Raw genomic sequence first — 19,053 nt, 5'->3', positions numbered from 1 at the left:
GAACACGCGGCCTCTCCGAGAGCGTCCGTTTGCTCCAGGAGCATTGTCCTCTACAAAAACGGGCAATGAACGGCTTGCCTGAAGAAACCCTCTGCCCATATCTCTTTCTCAAAGAAGAAGGGATAGGGTGCTGGCTGCTTGGCTGCCACAGGATCGGGCAGCGTGTTGCAGAAGAGGTGACTGACTGATGTCCTCTCCCACCTCCTCCACGACGCAGTGCAGTGGTGGCAGTCCTCCTCTCTCTCGCAGCTCTGGGCATTGTTGAGGCCTTGCAGAAAAGGGAGAAGATCTGCACGCTCCTCAGCAAACATCCATCAAATGAGCTGTGCGTGTCTGAGTGCTACAGAAGCTCCGGCTTCTTTCTGCTCGCAGTCGGACTGCGGAACGCAGCCATTTCTTCCACGACGTGCAGATTGACCGGAGTCCCCCTGGCCTTCTCCTGCAGCTTGGCAAAATCCTGTTAAAACTGAGGTCACACGCTCTCCACACACCCTTCACGAGACAGTTTTCCAATCTTATCCTTATCGCTATTTCTCTCTTTGTTTTCTGACTTAATAAAAAATCTTCACCTCAACCCACAAGTTGCAACGGTTTGGTTTCCATTCTCCCCCCGTCCCCTGGCTGCCGGCATGGTCTTTCCATTCGCAACAGGGCTTTATTTGCTTACAAGTCTCTTTTTCTTAACTCCGTTTTGCCTGTCTGGGGGCTGGACTAAGCTCATTTATGGTTTTTCCTGCCGGGTCTACTGGTGTGCTTGCTGTTGCCCGGCGCTGTTTAGCTTTCTGCCGCTAGGCGTCGCCGTGGTGCCGCGCGGGGGTCTGGCTGTTGTCATCCCGTTCCCGCACCGCCGCGCGTTGGCGACGTCTGAACTCCTTCCTCTAAGGCGTTGAGCCTGTGCCCGGGGAGATGTTTGATTATAGCAGTGTGTATAGCAGATAGAGTGTCTCAGGAAAACCCAACAGTTTGACGTCGTATCCCACAATGTCTGCTGCAAACCCCGTTACAAGAATGACAATCTCATATGTCTTCTGATTTCTTTCTTGGATTGTAAATTTCTCTAGGTGCTAGTGCAGACTTAATGGAACTGCTGTGTTTTGGGAGGGTTGATGAATATAAAGGAAACTGTTTCTCCCGGCAGCTGGTGGAATCATAGAATGGCTGAGGTTGGAAGGGACTTTAAATCCCATCCCTTTCCAACCCCTGCTTTGTGCTGGTTGCCCCCACCAGATCAGGCTGTCCAGGGCCGTCCAGCCCGACCTTGTGCACCTGCTGGGGATGAGACGCCCAAAGCTCTGGGGAGCAGTGCCTGTGCCTCACTGCCTTCTGTAAAGTGTCTTCCTAACAACTAACTTAAATCTCTCCTTTATTTTAAAGCAATTCTGCCTTGCCCTGTCACTATCAGATTGTGTAAAAAGACAGTCTCCCTCCTCTTTGTAAGCTCCCTTCAAGTGATGCAAAGCAGCAATGATGTTTCCTCAGAGCCTCCTCCTCTCAAAGATAAACAAGCTGAATTCTGTCAACCTGTCTTTGTTGCAGAGGTGCTCCAGCCCTGTGAGCTGGCCCTCCTCTGGAGCTGCTCCAAAAGCTCCACATCCTTCTTGTACTGTGGGCCCGAGATCTGAACACAGCACTTCAGATGGGGTCTCACGAGGGCTGTGTAGAGTGCGACAATCCCCTCCACTCCCCAGTGCCCTCTCTTTGCTGATTCAGCCCAGGATATAGTTGACCTTCTGGGCTGCAAGTGCACACTGCTGACTCCTGTCTGCTTTTTGTAGACCAGGAAATTCTCATGCCTTTTGCCTACTCTGCCACCTTTGGCTACCTGTGCCTGTCCGTGGGTGACTTCATCTCGCTATCTGGGTACTCCCCTGAGGTCCCAGCCCTTGAAATATGTTGAAACTTTTCCACTGCACTCAATGAGATGACTAAGCTCTTTAAACTGGTGTGGACAGCTTGTTCTTACCCTGTGTCTGCTGTCTGGATTTCTCTGGTCCCTCGTTGTGAACCGATGCAGAAATGTGGCCTGTCTCCTCCACTGTCTGAGCACTCTCTGTGTATTCCAGCTGAGCTGGTTTCTAACAATGGTAATGCCCCATCAGGCTGAGTCTTTGCCAAATGGACTCACTGACATATTGCCTTGCATTGCCAGTTACCCACTGTGTGACCTCGTGTGCCACCGTCCCATTGCACGTCCCTTTGCCCAAGCACTGCCTCACCCACCAGAGGTCAGAAAGAAGGCTGAACTGGTGTGTCATCAGCCCTCCATAAGGATGCTGGTCTCTGTAGGGGCACTCCATTCACTACATGCAGTGAAGCTTGAGCAATATCAGAAGTCTGGCCCAGGAATCACATCCCAGGCAAATCCTTCCCTGCCCAGCCGGGGAAGGCAGGCACTGCATTGGCTGGCTGGGCTTTACCTCTAACTGAGCAGCCTGGCTTTGCACTTAACCTCTGGGGCAATAGTTCAGTCAAACAGAGGTCTTGTTTCACAATGTCAAATAGGGTTAATACATTACAAGACTCACTGACTTGGTAACACTGAGGGAAGGGAGCAGCATCCTGACTTGTTGGTTGACAGATGAGGAAGAAAATCTTGCTGTCTGCAACAGACAACATGTGAAGGTCTCTGTGGTCTCTGCTCTTCCCATTCTCTTTTATTTGGGGTATGTATTTTCATGCGCCTTGATTCTGCATTATACTGCCGTGAAGTAGCCTCTAGCTGGAGCCAGAGATATGTGTATTCCACTCTGATCCTGAAGTAGCCTAACAAGTGAATGGCTTATGACACTTGCCCTCCTCGAAATCAGTCTTTCACGGCCTGCAGTCGGCCCACAGACTTGTTAAAGCAACGTGACCCCACAGTAGTGGGAAGGAGAGAAAAACTACGCCTGCGGAATGTTTAGCTACACCAGATCACACCTATTGTGGCACAAAAAATGGAAATTGCCCGTAAGCTACTTGCTGAGTTTCATTTCTTCTCTCCAGCAGCTGTTTCTTTGGTGCGGTGGTTCCTTCTCTTGTGTTGCTGATGCAAAAGGCAAGAAAACAAGTGGAGCCATCAATCAGGCTCACTGCAAAGATGAGGGGTTAATCCATTAATCCGTTGCAAAGACTGGACTGAGTGAAACACGCCTGTGACATGAAAGACCTGGCTGGCCCAGGGCAGGGAAGTTGTAGGGCATCCACGAGTACTCCCACGGGCTTTCGGTGCCTGCCGAGTCACTCCCACCAGAGGTGTGAGTGGCAGCTCCCCAGGAAAAAAAACCTGAACCGGATCGAGGCCCCCACGTGTTTGGGTGGGTCTGTTTGTGCCTGGGCTAAACCTTTCTCCAGAAGATGCTGTGGTGCCTGTGGACACTGTTCACATGCTTTGCCTGCTCCGACGTAAGAGTTACAAGCTGCAAGAGGTGTTTGGTCAGCAGAACCCTGATGGCAGAATACACAGATCTAAATCTGGGTGAGCAACTGAATGGAGAAGTCACAGCTCTCCTAGCCACATCCATCACAGCCCGTGTTTGCCAAGCAGATGTAAAGAACGTGTACACAAAACACTGGTGGGGAATGGTAGAAAACGTGCTATTTCCAAACAGAATGCTTCCTGGAATCATGGGGGTTTCATGTAGCTATTGATTTAAACTGCTGTTCAAGTGTTACGATGCTGTATTGTTTCAGTATTTCTTATTAAACAATAGTACTGCTATAATGGTATTATTGTATTCTAATATGTATTACTGAAATAGTTGTATTATTATTATTATATTACTATTATCACTATTGCTTTTGTAGGTTAAGGCTTAAGCAAGCTGGCCATGAGAGCAGAAGACAGAGAAAACCCAGCCGAGGACTTGAGTGGCTGAAGTCCCTTTCAGATTTCCACCCTCCATTCTACTGCAGCTCTCTAAACTGGCGGCATGATGAATCCAGGGCAGGACACAGCCCGGCTGCTGGCAGCTGAGCTGACTGCAGCCATACAGGTGAGATTTCCTGATAGGTTAGGACACGGCCGTGGGAACGATGCTGGCAGCTAACCCAGGGGCAATATGCCATGGATCAGTTACCCTTTTACAGCCCTGCCTGCTTTAGGTTAAAGCTGTGGGGGATCAGCTGCTCTTCAAGCCCCAGACTGGGGAGAGACAGTGGGTGCCCCATTAAAACGTTTAAAATCACACATCAGAACAGTGGAAACTGGGGGGAGGAGGTGCCTTTTTGAGACTGATCTAGACGGAGACTGGGAGAGGCCAAGTCCAATTCAATAATAAATTCTTGTTGTTTCTGCTGTTGCGTGCTGCTGTTGGCCTCTTACCTGCACACTGTGCTTCCTCGCCTGGCCAGGCAGGCAGGAGGCTGAGGCAGTCCTGGAGGCTGCCTGGGGAAAGCATGCAGCACCCACAGCAGCACAGGTAATGTTCGTTCAGGCCCTGATCTGCAATGGGGGAGTCAGCTTTCACTGTAATGAGGACCTTTGGCTCTATAGTGTATGTTTTGTGGAGTTGTTCATCCTGTCATTAGTGGTGACTTCTCTTCAGCAGTGGAACAAATGAAACACTTAGGCCTGGAGGATGTTATGTTTTGGCTCCATCCTTAATAAATAATATCTCTATCATTTCTCTTGCCTCCCCAGCTTCAGGTCTGAGCTGGTCCCACAGCACGCATTGCACGTTGCTGTTGCTCTGATGTGTCTCAGTAATCACAGTTTCTAACACAGAGGGCTGTTCACTGCTGAGTGGTTTCAGAGCTGTTCAGTGGTGCCTGAGTGCAAGATTCGGGTGAAGACTTCTGGTGAATTCAGCTGTGGGCCTTCTGGATCACCCAGTCAAGGACTTCTCCCCTGGGTGACCCTCAACTGAAGAAAACGGGCATGTTGAGGCCAGGGAGAGAACCTAGGGGGCAAATCTACACAGCAGGGTGGTTGTGAGCGTCTCATACTGTCACTTCTCACAGGCACTTAGGTTAACTTTATCACTGGGGCTCAGCATCTGCTGCTGTTCATGGCTGCTTCTGCTGGCACTGCTCTGGTCCATGCTCCCATAACACAAATGGGAAAGCTGCTTCTGTAGTCTCTTGTCCACACTGAGACACCGGGTGGGACAGAAGGCCTTTTGGGCAGCCTGTTGGCAGTTAGCTGATGAAAGTCTGCCCCACATGTGAGCTGTCTTCTACTGGAAGGCTCTGTGGTACAAAGGTAGAAAGCTGAAACCTAAGCTGTACTACATTAGCAGCTCATCAAGCTTGCCAGCCTTCTGTTGTCATTGTTTGTGCCAGTGTAAGTCTAACACACTTTGATAGGGAATTCAAGGTGTGCCGAGACTGAGTCCTTGCTGAAAGCAAAGGCCAGAGAAGGGCTCTCACTTGTACTGACAGTTGGCAGTCCCATGGAGGAGAGAGGACAACTGGAGATTACTTACGTGGAGGGACTTCACCTGCTAAGTCTGGCCTTGCAGGTTGGCAGAATCATACTGATACCCTGGGGCAATCCACTACTTCCTTTCGTGCCGAACCCTAAAATCCTGCACAAGGAAAATTCACGTTTTCCTTCTGTTTTTATAACGATGGATGCCTGTGTTTCATGTGTTTAGTAAAAAGGTTGGTAACAGTTCTTGTCAACCCGAATCTCCCTGTTTTGCAGGGGTCAAGTATCCCAAGAACATCGTCTTCCCCTTCTCTGTGATGAGTGGGCTTCCCAGCTCAAACCATTCTCCAAACTCTGGTGTTTCCCATACCTCACAGCTTGGTATGTATTGGATATGTAGCCTGCCAAAGTGTCCTGTCCATAAGAAATGTCTTGCTCTCTTGTAGTTGGCTCTTGTAAGTCAGATGCATCATGGAGGAATGCTATCAGATGATCTTAAGCATATCATGCTCAGTGGCATGTTCTGATTTAGAACTGCATGACCAAAATGAAACAACTAATGCAGATTTCCCTAATGTAAACTGGAGATGTTTTAGCAAAAGGAAACATTTTTTTGGAGAGCTTTCCACAGAATGCCTTCTTGACGAGATGCCCCAATTTAATTCTGTCTTGCCCTGACTCTGTCTCCCTCCTTCCCCTTTCTGTGCCGTGTTGGCAGTGCAGCTTCAGAGCTGGGGTAGCAGTGCACTGTGCACTGTTTCCCAAGATAAATCTGTCCCTGAGGATGGAGTGATCTTTGCACAACTGCAGTGGTCTAAAGCGTCATTACCTGAGTTCAGCATTTGCTTCTTGCTCTGCCTTTAAAAAAAATTAGCTAGCCCTTGAACTACACAAGCTAATTCCCAGCTAGCCTCAGCTTGGTACACCTCTGATGGTTTCACGGGGTGCCTGCCAAGCTACACCAGCTGGGAATTTGCTTCTCTGATCGCCTCATGTTTCCCATGTCTCAGAGGCACAAGTCTTTGTAGGCATATTGTTAATTCAGGTGTAGGTCAGACACAGACCACATAGTATATTCCACTGAACACTAAGTGCCGAGTTACAAGGTATTTAACTTTCAGCCAGACATAAGTTATCTTTATTAAATGTGTGCTGTAGAAGCACTAGTGGCTTTCTAACGAACTGTAATGTTCATTCCCCAGGCTCCAGCCTCGAAAAAATGACCTCCAGAGACCCAGTCCTGACTCTTCCATTGCCTCCACGTGCAGAGGTCTGGCCAAACAAGCTCAGTGCACTTCCCAAGAGGGGTGAGATAGGAGCCCCCTCCCCATTTTGGCTCAATCCTCACTGCCAGACAGACCAGCACCCTCCTTTAGTCCACAGCATCTGAACGTGTTTGCTCCGTGACTTCCAAGGGAACGTAACAGGGTTTATTCTATTAACAGCCAATGGGCACTTCAAAGCAAAAATGTGGTTGAGGTATAAATCATTCTGCTCCACTGACGTGAAATTTATTATGGCTTGGAAAATAATACAGAAATGAAACAAAAGCAACATGTATGAAGCACTCTTTGAAAATAAAGTCAGGTCTTCAATCACCGCAGTGTGTGTGCTGGTAAAATGAATGGCAAAGTGAAATAATTTTCTTCCTTTAGAGGTAAAATAATGTTAGCAATGTGTTGGTCCTTGGCTGCTCAATGCTTGGGGAAAGTGTTTCCCTTCAGCAGAAGAAATTTTGTCTGATAACTCTTTCCCATATTACTGAAAAGCTTTCCCACTCTTCCTACTTTTTCTGTGTGCCTGAAAATCCAAATGAACTTCCTCTGAGGAAATGCCTTCTTTCTGTGTCCACCAGGGCAAAGGAGGCCGTTGTCTCAGAAAGTTGGTTCTGATGGGAATGCAAATGCAGGGACAGGGCACTGAGATTTGCTGCACTGGGTGACAAGTAGGATGGACTTTCAGCCAGTGTATTACATTAACACACTACATGTGGTTGTTCTGCCAGTGTCCAGCTCCAGACTCAGCACCGAGAGTGCATTTTTGACGAACTCGCTGCCAGTTGCTGCTCCAAGAGCTGGTCCACTTGCAGGATGCTCTCACCCTGCACCTGCAGCCCCTGCAGCCATGCTGAGCAACCACTCTGCTTGCTGCTAGGCCTGGCTGAGCAGGGACGCTGCGTGCCCAGCAGTGCAGTCTGTTTTACTGCTGGTCCCTTCCAGCTCCTTCCAGATCATTGTCACAGTGTTAGAACTCTGTTTCTACTGATGAGTACATTACATTATTTCCTGCCACTACATAGCACCAAAACTGTCGCTAAGCAGAACAGCTCTGCCTTTGCTATTGGTACATGAGATATGCCTTCCCCTCAAGGCCCAGCTTCTCATGCCAAATACTTGTCTAATGCTCTGAAGTGTCTTCAAACATTTTTATTTCCTGTCCTCTTTGGCTTTACTTTCAAAAGCACAGCATCTCCAACTAGAAACAACTGACAGCTTTGCAGCGCAGGGATGAAGTGCGCAAACAAAAAAGTCACAGTGATACGAAGGGGAAATTCAAATGTCAACATCAAATCCTCAGACACCTTTGAAAGGGTTTCCTGTTTTTCCAGCCCTTTAGGGCCAGGCAGTGAGCCCACACGGAGCTCGCTGGGAGCTTGCTCGCACGAGTCGGGCTTGCGGCGGGGATGGCATGCCTGCACGCGGCTGCTTTGGGAACAGGAGCAGAGCTGAGAGCAGGCTTTGTGCTTCACATCACACACCAGAAACTTCCAACTTCCAGAGCTTCCACAAGAAGGGGCTGTCGTTTGTCTCAGCATCCTGCTGTCTGAGCTGGACCTTCCCCGGGCTGCAGCACGGTGCTGTGTTTGCACGTATCTGCTTCGGAGCTGGGCTGAGCAAAGACGGCGGTGTCAGCGCAAAGAGAGATTAAGTGATTGCTGAGGAATGTCTTTATCTCCATCCTGCGTAAATACAGATTAGAGAGAAAACATTTTTCTTACAGCTGCAAGTTGCTTCTGCAAATGCGAGGGAACGCAGTGCTTGGCAGTGTTGCACAGACAGCACTGAGTGCTGCTGCAAAGCCAGAGGTGGACTCCAGCAAAGAGAGCAGGGAGTCCTGCTGCACCCGCAGCCATCAGCAGTGCCTGCTGGGCATGGTGCTGCTCTCCTGGCTGGGCTGCAGCTTCTTGTAATTGTCTCCTCGATGAAGGCCTCTCCAGGCAGCAGGGTTGCAGGAGCCTAGGGAGGTCCATGGTATGTGGGTTGTATTGGAAGCTTGGTATATATGGAGTGCTGGCTCTGATTGTGTTGGGGGTGGGTTGATAGTTGGACTAGATGATCCTGGTGGTCTTTTCCAACCTTAATGATCTATAATTCTACGATTACTTGCTACGATAACTTTCTTCTATTTGAGGGGATGGCTAATTCTGTTCGCCAGGCCTTGAATTCTGATCGGAAGAAGTGAGCTGTGAGTGCTATTGAAACATGCACACTGTAGCATCTTATATTCCAATAGCCACCTTCTTCCTCACAAGCAGGCATTGAGAAACATGCAGAGCAGAGTAAAATAAAGTAGTATTTCTCAGTGGTAAATGAAAAACTGCTGCAACCCCAGAGGAGAGAAGAGTAACGTTTTCCAGGGGCTGAGGTTCAGGAGTGAACAGAGCAGGTCCTGTTACCTGCTGGGATGGCACCCAGCCCATGTCCCCTCGCTGTTTACTCTGTAAATATTGAATTCCCACTGGGAACAACTGTTGCGCAGTACAGCCAGAGTTAAAGGACTGCTCTGAAATCAAACCAACTGCATGCATGCCTCACTTCTGCAGCATTCCTGAGACAAGGCTGTATTTTTATCATCTGCAAACCCAGCTGTATCTGCTGTGCTGAGCTATAACTGGAATCCCAACTCCCTCATTACAACCTCCATCAGAGGAGCGAGCCATGGGGTATAATTTCAGTTCTACCCAGCACCACGGCTTTCCCAAGAAAAAGATAACACCATGGAGCGTGGAGCTTGATGTGGGACTAGCACAGCCCAGCTGCTGCAAGTGGACCTGCTGCTGCACGTGTGCCTTCATCTTTCCTAAAAGTCACTCTGGGCCATCCGTGGCCGCTGTAGATGAGTGCTGTTAAAGATTCTCTTCCTGCACACGGTGCAACCATCAAATGCCTGAATCATCTGCTGCTTTCGTAGCGTATTTCTTTCAGGAAGGTCATTTCTGCAACCTCTGACTTCAAAGGGAAATACTTGAAAACAAGGAAATAATGCCAGGCCAGGCTTCTCTGCTTCAGTGAGGACTGCTACCGAGAGAAATGCTTCTCAGTTTCATTGCATCTGTTAACAGGATTCAATTAAGCTGCCAGAGATGATAAGCATTTAGAGGGACATCAACCATCACTCTTCACTACCCAACAAAATCTTTGTAATCTCAGCAGTCATAAATCACAGTGGTTGTGTTTGGGAAGCGTTATGCACTGTAACTCATCAGCAGGGCTTAATTCAGCCTCCCTCAGGCACCACTGTACCCAGCAGACCAAGGTAACTGTCTTGTTGGTACACAAGAAAGGAGTATTTGAGTGTATACTGACTGTCCCTGTTTGAAGATAAAGAATGGGGAAATGTCAGCAGGACTGGCACTGTCCCATAGGATGTATCTGTTTGCAGCAGCAGGTATTTCCCTCATGCTGCCTTTCAGAAGGAATCACACAGAAACACATGGAATAAAGGAATTGCAGGGGCTGGAAGGGATTACTTCTGGGGATCCCCCAGTCCAACCCCTGCAAAAGCAGATCCCTACACTAGGTTGCAAAGAAAGCACGCAGGCGGGTTTTGAATATCCCTAGAGAAGGGAACTCCATCACCTCTCTGGATAACCTGTTTCTCTGCTGTGCCACCCACACGGTAAAGAAGTTCATCTCATGTTCACGTGGAATGTCCTGCGTCCCAGTTTGTGTCCCTTGGCCCTTGTTCTGTCCCTGGGCACCACCTCTTGAATTTCCCACATGGCCAGATGCTTTCTAAACCTCTGTCAGGGGAGGCCAAGCTATGAGACACTAGAAGGTGCTTTTTTTTCCCTTTCAACTTCCTGAAATCAGGCTCCTTCACTGCACATTGGCCAGCTAAAACAGTCCCCCCGAGCTGATGGAGGCTCTGGAAAATGTAGGTTCACGCGCAGCTCTTTCAGCAGCCTCTGGCAAGCGAGGGAGGCATTTCGTTCCTTGTGCTTCATTTCAACACGTTCAATATTGACTTTTTCATTCCCTAATGATGAGGGAACTTGGGAAGCAGGAGGGATGGGGAAGGAGGTTTGTTCCTCTCTCTTACTTTGTGAGTTGAGCAGAGGAAAGAGCTTTGGAAGGGTGACAGTCATTTGCTCCTTCATCCCACTCAAGCAGCCAATTTGGTCTTGGAAGGATAGAATGGCTTGGATAGGAGGGGATCTTAAAGCCCACCCAGCCCCAACTGCTGCCATGGGCTGGGTGTCCCCCACCAGCTCAGGCAGTGCAGAGCCCCATCCATGGCCTTGGGCACCTCCATGGTTGGACACCCACAGCTCAGGGCAGCAGTGCCAAGGCCTCACTGCCCTCTGAGTAAAGAGTTTCCCCCTATCATCTAGACTCAACCTCCTCTCTTTTAGTTTAAGTCCATACCCCGTTGTCCTGTCACAATCTGGGCGGTGAGTTTCAGCAGTGATGACAGGTCACCAGCTCTGGTGCAGATTGTAGTAAGCTGGCATGCAGGCTCTTGTTCATTGCTGGCAAAGGTGCAGAGCTAATGGTAGTGACTAAGGTGGAAAATAGTGTTTTATAGGTGAGAATTTGCTCTGTCAAATGGGGTTATTGTGCTTTTTTTGTATCTGTTGTAGTTTCCATGGAAATATGTGTAGGATACATTACTTTTGGAATTACCTATTAAAAATAAACCCCTCATGATTTGAGGAGGCTTAATTTACGGCTTGTGAAGCCTGAGATTAACAGTGCTGTGTATCCAGGAGTCTAAAACAGCACACAAAAGAAAAGAAACAAGACCATGTTAAAAAAAACACAACCATCCTCATCTTCCAGCCCGCACAAGCTCAGCCTAAAGAGCACTTCCCAGTGAGGAAGATGGGAAAGCCAAAGCCAACCACTCCCAACCAGTCCCACCAGTTGTGCGTGTGGCACTGGAGCCCTGCAGTGGGGCTCAGGGCTCTGCCAGCTCCTGGCAGCTGGGCAGCAGCTCGGGGCCATGCGCAGCCCCCGCGCCCTGGGATGAGTCAGGCTTAATGAGGGAGCACACCTTCGTCTGGTGCAAGCGAGCTGTGTCATCTCGGTTTTACCACCACCAGTGATGCATCCCGCCCCAAGGCCTCCCCAGTAACCTCCTCCTCTTATTTTGTAAACAGAGAATAAAAATAATTCGCTTGCAAGTCGCCAGCGGATCGCCAGCCTCCCGCTGGAGCTGTGATGAGTAAGGCAGCCTGCTCTGCACCAGCCCTGCCAAAGCCCTCATTTGGGTAATTCTATGTCTTCTTACAGGTACTCCTTGAGGGAGATGAAGGGAAGGGAGCTGAGATCTGTCTGGGGTTTGTTTTGAAAGTATTCAGTCAATAGGGTGTGCAAATCGCATTAGGAATGATTGCTGCACACCTGTCCGAAACCAGAGTGAGAAGGGCTGGGCTAGAAATGGGCTCATCCGATGTGGAGAGGCTTTGTGCAAGGCAGGACGCCTGGCTCAGAGCAGCACTGAGTTCACTTCTATGCTCACAACACCTCTGAATGAAATATTTGTAAAATCTAAGCTGACTGCAACCGGTTTCCAGCCTGAAGTCATGTGGAAGCTTTCACATCAGGAGCAGCAGCAGAGTGAAACGTGGAGCTGTATTTCTCACGCCCCTCACATTCTTTGTTTCTCTTCCAAGCTGGTTCGCTGTGGATTTATTCCAACAGAAAGGGTCAGCTCGTCAGACAGATCACCCAAAATGAGCCAACGTCTGTTTCTGGCATTGGGTACACAGTGGCAGTGGGGGCAGATCCTGGGAGTGAACCCAGCCAGTGAGAATCAGAGAATCATGGAATCAATTGAGTTGGAAAGGACCTTTAAAGGCCCTCTGGTCCCACTCCCTGCAGTGAACAGGGACACCCACAGCTCCATCAGTGCTCAGAGCCCCCCCCCATCCTGACCTTGGGTGTCTGCAGGGACGGGGCACCTCTCTGGGCAACCTGTGCCAGTGCCTCACTGTCCTTAGTGTAAAAAAAATCTTCCATATATCCTATATAAATCTCCCCTCTTTCAGTTGGAAACCATTCTCCTTGTCGTGTCACAACAGACACTGCTGAAGAATCTGTCCCCTTCTTTCTTACAGCCCCTGTGTAGCTCAGGGTGTTCTTTACCATGCTGCGCTCCAGCTCACAGAGTATCTGTAATATTCAGGGCATGAAGCTCTTTTCGATGGCCAAGCTTATACTGAGATCGAGCTGGAAAGGTGCTTTTTCCCACACAGCTTCCAAAAAGGGAGAGAGGAGATGGAGGAGCAGCCCAGAGCTGCTGGACAAAGGGAACAAAAGGAGCTGTTCTGCAGGCAGAAGCTGCTCTGTTCTTGGCCACGTTCACATGGATAAAGAAGATCAAATGAGAGCCTGCAAAGCTGCGTGATGATAAGAGGAAAAAGTATTACAATGCCGTTCTGCAGGCTGTGCTGTGCTGTGATTATACAGCAATTCATCCAGCACAGCTCCCCGGGGCCAAGATGCAGTCAGCAAACCCTGCACTTCGACTCATGGCTTCTCTGCAGAGCCACGGGAGCGGCTGACAGAACCTTGGCAGCCCCAGCTGTGGGCAGCCCTGAGCAGGGTGAGCTGCATGGGCAGTCCGGCTGCTTTTCACACAGAAGGAGGCTGAGCACACATCCCTGATCCACCACAGATCCATGCTCTGGTCTGGGTCAAGTCATTGGGGTGCAGCCTGGGTCCCAGAAGGGCTTTGTGTCTTCTCCGTGGACATCAGTGCTCAGAGATAGCACATCTCAATGGCAGAGTTGGGTGGTGACAACCAACTCTGGGATGGCAGATCCCAGGTAGGTTATGAGGGTGTGGGCCACAGGAGGGGAGAGAGATGGGGATGCCCCTCCTGTGGTCAATAGTTGCTGCAAGCATGTGGTTGGTGTCAGACAGCTTGCCCCTTCTTGACTTACCAGGGCTTCACTTAGGGGCAGTGCTGGGTGGAAGGCTGCTGGCAGCTCCAGAAAGCTGGAGTCAGGCTGTCAAAGGGCAGCAGTCCAGGAAGTGTTATCTAGAGCCTGTTTCCAGACATCTCTGCTTGATGTGGACACAGACAGCAAGCAGACACAGAGATGCATGTTCTCTGGTGTACTCCGTCCCTCGCCGCTCCTGGGGTGGGCTGGGTGTGCCGGGATGCATGGCTTCTCCACTGGGCTTTTTCCAGGCAGCTGCATATTGCAGCACTGGTGATGCAGGGTGGCTCATGATGGCACCTCCAGATCACACCCTCCATCTCCAATGCCCAGTGTTTATACCAAACCCCAGGGATGAGTCTGTGCTTTGAGAGTCATGAAAGATGGATGGTTGTAAACATCCAGGCCTGAACGTGGGGAAGATTTCTGAGCACATCCAAAGGAGTCTCTAACCTCTGCTTCCCACGTGCAGAATGGCTCAGGGCACCTCCATATCCAACAGATGGATGGAGCCTAACAACAGCACCAGTGTTGATAAACAGACTCCAGCACGAGCCCTTTCAAGGAAGGCTGTTTTGAACAGCAAAGAAACACACATCAAAGGTAGCCCACAGCATCTGCTTGTGTTGTTGGTGTGTCGTGGGCACGTCGCAGGCGTTGTTCCTGGAGTGGGAACCACTCCTGGTTGGAGCTGTCTGGGGCTCCCCTGGTGGTCCTTCAGCTTTTTCTCCAGTGAGCATCAGAGGGCAACACAGGGTGATGCTCACTGCCAGAGGCTGTGGGTTCCAGGAGCCCTTGGGCAGAGTGAACCAAAAGAGCCAACCCCAAGTTGGGTGCCTCCAGTCCCACCTTGGAGGTGTGCTGATTGCGTTGTGAACGCTCCTGATTGCCAAGGAAAGAGTGGAGGGCCCTGTGCCATAGTGCAAAGAGATGATCACTGTGTTTGCTGAGAAGAGCTGGATGTAGGGAGAGTCAGCTCTTGCCTTGCATGCTGAAGTCATCAAGGAAAGGAGAGTCATTCTCAGCCATCCTCTGCCATGGTGCCAACACAGAGGAAAATCGTGGCCGGGTGACTTCACCAGCAATACTCTTGGGCAGCCCTTACAAGGCTGACACAAACCAGCTCTTGTAACCAGCCTGGCTTGCTGGGCTGCCAGGTTGTTGTTATGCCCCATGCCCCATTGTGACCAAGGGCTCCCTATACTTGCTGATGAGCAAGGCCAAAGCCAGGAGCCCATGCAATTATCGTTAAATGATTAATTAGTGGAGTCTAATTTATTTTTAATGCAGTGAGCTGTGCCCCAGGTGCTGGCAGTCACTTGGCCAAGAGCAGAACAGTCTGCCCACTAGAGGCTAGAATGGCTCAGCATCCCCATCCCCATCCCCAACCCCTACACCTACCCATCTCTATTCCCATCTCCTTCCTCATCCCTATCCCTATCTTCTTTCCCATCCCCATTTCCAACCTCATCTCCATCCTCCACCCCATTCTCATCCTCAACCCTAGAGCTCAGCAACCCCTTGCCAAAGCCCTAGGACTCCCATCTCTCACTTTCAGCACCTGAGGAGGTGACCGTAGAGACACTCACCTTCCTGCAGCCTGTCCTCATCAGCAAGAACACGTTTGATCTGAGATTGCTCTTACAAAGGATCCAGTCTTTGCCAGGGCAGAAATCAGTGCATGTTGTCCACTGAACCAATATTACTGTCCCAGTGGAAGCTTTGAGTGTTCTGGACTTTGAGTAAATAAATAATGTAGAAAGAATAATATTGAGCTTATAATGCTATTATCTGGGAAGATTGCAGCCTAATCTCCAGTGCAGTGAAGATAATGAGTGTTGAATCATGCCCGGAGCATCCAAACTAAGTGGTAGTGGTTTTGATAAAGGAAAGCAGCAGATTTTTGCTAGGATCTACTGCTTGCCTATAGGTTTCTGGGGAACATTGTGTCCCTGTGGTGCAGGTCACCAGCAGAGCTGGCTCAGCCTCATATTCTCATCACCTTCACCTTGAGCTGGTTTGGTTGCACCAGTGTGATAGGGATGGGGATGGGAATGGGGCTAGGGCTGAGTGTGGAGGTGGGGATGGGGTCGGGGATGGGGACACTGAGCCATTCCAGCCTCTGCTGGACAAGCTAAGCCGTGGCAATGGCTACGTGCCACCAAAGGGGCTGGATTTGTCAGTGCTGCCAGCTCACATCACTGCTGGCAGGAGGGGGCTGCTGAATGCACAGCTTTGGATCCACCCCCAGGAACAGCCAGTGATCCCCAGATAAAACTAAACACCCCCAGACACACTGAGGATACTCAAAGGAGCTGCCAGCCTCTGAATATGACCATGCATCAGTGAATTGTAGCTTGAATGCTTTTTTTGGACTGCTGAGAAAACAGCTACTCAAAAATTCTGGTGACCTGCTTGGGAGTGGGATTTTGACAAGGAGAGAAGTGCTCAGCTCCTGCTGGAAGCGCAGCACTTCACTGCCCTAAATCCCTGCAGAATATCCCAGACTTAGACCGGAGAGCGTTGCAGAAGAGCAGGATTTGTACAATCTGAAGAAAAGAAAAATATCTCTGGAAAAAAAAAAAAGCCAGCAATTTAAAAGCAATAAAAACCTACTTTATGAAGATGGGGATAGATTAGGGGATGTGTGAGCGAGGGATGGGAGTCGTGAGCGGGTGCTATGCTTGGCAGGCCTTCGGTGCTGTGCTGGTGGGGACGATGGGGTCAGGTGGGGGCAGCTGCAATGTGGGCAGGAGGGGTGTGCAGACCTGGGCAGCGCTGGGGAGGACTGTTTGCAATCCACAAACTGAACTCGCTGAGCTCTATCGCTCAGTCCCTATCTGCACGGCCATAAAAAGTGAGGAGGGGGGATAAATGGGTGGCGAGATTCTTGTGAGCTCGTAAATCCCGGCGAGCCCCAGCACAGCCCCCAGTTCTGCCTCCAGCACCGTGGGGAGGAATGGGGTGGGGGTTCATTTGAGCAGCGAGGGGGCTGCTGCAGCCAAAGGGTTGGGTTTTTTTTTTCGGGTGCAGTGATCTGAGCACCCCTCCGGCATCCAGCTGGTCTTCCCGAGGGGCCGGGATGAGGGAGGGGAGTGGGGGGGTGATAGCTGAGCCTCTTCGGGGTGATCGCTGCGGTGCTTTTGCAGCCTCAAAGGTTTCCCCTTGGAGCAGTGCCAGCCGGCTTTGGGAAGAAGAATGGGTCGGATACAAAGGGTTGGGTTTTTTTTTTTGTTTTTTAAAGCCCATTAAGTCGCCTCGGGGCTGAGCTCACGTTCCCACCGCCTGGGCGGTTGGTGCCGGGGGAGCGCTTTTGGTTCCCATCGCCTCACCCAAGTGGGAAAGTTCCTGTTCCCTCTGCCCACCCTTCCCAGCCCTGCACAGAGGGAAGTTGCCCAGAGAGAGCTGGGGGCTTTTCTCCAGCGAGCAGCGTGTGTCTCGAATATGTCCCTTGGAGAGATGGAGGTGTGTGAGAGATGGTGGAAAAGGTGACCTCACAGATGACACCAGCCTGGGGATGCTGTGCCCCCCACCAATCCATTCCAGAGTTCCTGTCCCCATCCTGCTCCTTGCACAACTGTGATTTGTCCCGAAACTTCAACAGCCCAATAGTACCATCAGAGCTTCTCCCCTTCAGGGCTTCTGGAGGCAGCAACCAGCCCTAGGAGTCAGCTCTTACTCATGCTGTCTCCGTGGAAAATATAAGAATGGGGTTAGTAATGCAGCTGTGACTAAGGAGAATGCAACTGAGAAGGTCCCCAGTGCTGCCATTGCGGCCAGGATTTCCCTGCCTGCTCGCATGGAGACTCCCTGGTGCCATCAGGATGGGGACAGAGCCCTGGTACCAATCCCAGAGCATCTCTTCGTGCTGTACCAACATACTGTTTCCATCCCAAGTCCTGTTCTTGCAAAGAAATCCACTACCTGGACCTGAGAAAGCCACAGAGATATTTTGAAAGATACTGGGAGCACTCAGCCTGTTTACACAGCCGTCACGGGGCAGGGAAATGTTCCTGCTGGTGCTGGTCGCTGAGTCTTCACATTCCAACTCGGAGGAACAAAACCTCTTAGCTTTGCACTTACCGGAGACGAACTTGAAGTCGTCTGGAGTCAGGCACTGCAAAAATGTAATGATGCAGGACAAATGAGGGGGACCAAAATAGCCAGCAAACACAGATGGTCTCGTGATGTGGAGCACCCGGCCTGATCTCGGGGTGCCTCAGGCTCTGGGTGACCCTGTCTGGGTCACTGAGGACAGACTGCCAAGATTAGGCTTAGCCAGCCAAGTCCTCATTTTGCAAAATAGCATAGGCACTTAGGAGGCTGAATCATATCGAAAATTGGGGGGTATTGAAATGTTTCTAGTGCAGCTGTGCCCTTGATGAAGGCTCTTAATTCCTGTCCAACAAGCTCCTTTCCCCTGTGGGTGAAGACCTGGGAGTGAGCTCCCTTATGCCCCAGTGAGGTGATGGAGGCTCACCAACAGCCTAAGGTGATGTGTCCCTTCCTCACTCCATCTCTGGGGCACAGGACTCTCCCAGCCCTTCAGATCACTTCCACTCCCCAGTCACACTTCCTCACCCCAATCAGAGGTTTTTCATGGGATTTAAATGACACCTGCATTTTCATCAGCCCACTCTGCAGAGGCAACAAATACATCTCCTATTATACTTTCCCTACCTGCTTTGAAACAGGGTTCTGGTCTGGCATCTTTTGTGGCAATTCAGTGCAAGAAAAGCAACTTCCAAGGACAGGGCTTGTGGGTGGTGGGAGCTGTGGAGCTACATCCCCAAGGTGAGACCTCCTTGTACACCATACAGCATGGGTATGCATGTGGTCATTGACGCACGGGGGAATTTGCTTACAAGCAAATTACAAATTCTTTACAAGCTTAAGGACTTTGGGGAATCAGGACCTAAATCCCAGCAGCAGCACAGCCCCAGCCCTGCCTTGGGAACATGTTTACTTTCCTTTGGGAGGCTGCAGAGCATCACTCCAGAGCTGTGCCTCCCCTGCCAGTTGCCAGAAGCTGCTGGGAGCCTGGGCTGAGCCCGTCTCTTTGGCACAGCTGGAGATAAGGCTTCCAAGCAGAACCTTCCCATGCCGACACCAAGCCACTAAAGGGCCTCTGTGTGCTCTAAAAGCACAGTGCAGTCTCCTGTCTCTGAGCTGAAGCCAGCCCTGGCTGCAGCTGATGGGGAAACTTCCCGTAAGGCTCTGCTCATTCGGTGCAAGCCTTCTGCTGGGACCAGAACAGTGATTATTCTGCTGAGCAGGTCGTCTGTACAACACGAGAAGTTACAACCTCGAGGAAAGGTGGCCTTTTTTCTTCCAAAATCAATGTTGTTTCTGGGATTGTTCAGTCTGGAGAAGAGGAGGCTCAGGAGAGACCTCATCCCTCTGAGCCATGGTGGTGGTGGAGCGGGGGTTGGCTTCATCTCCCATGTAACAGCAATAGGATGAGATGGAATGGCCTCAGGTTGTGCTGAGGGAGGTTCAGGTTGGATGTTAGGAAGCATTTCTTCTTTGAAAG

Source organism: Cyrtonyx montezumae, unplaced genomic scaffold, assembly GCF_038088225.1.
Source record: "Cyrtonyx montezumae isolate F1298 unplaced genomic scaffold, pur_monq_1.0 scaffold_10, whole genome shotgun sequence".
NCBI classification, from domain to species: domain Eukaryota; kingdom Metazoa; phylum Chordata; class Aves; order Galliformes; family Odontophoridae; genus Cyrtonyx; species Cyrtonyx montezumae.
This window is presented reverse-complemented; position numbering follows the sequence as displayed.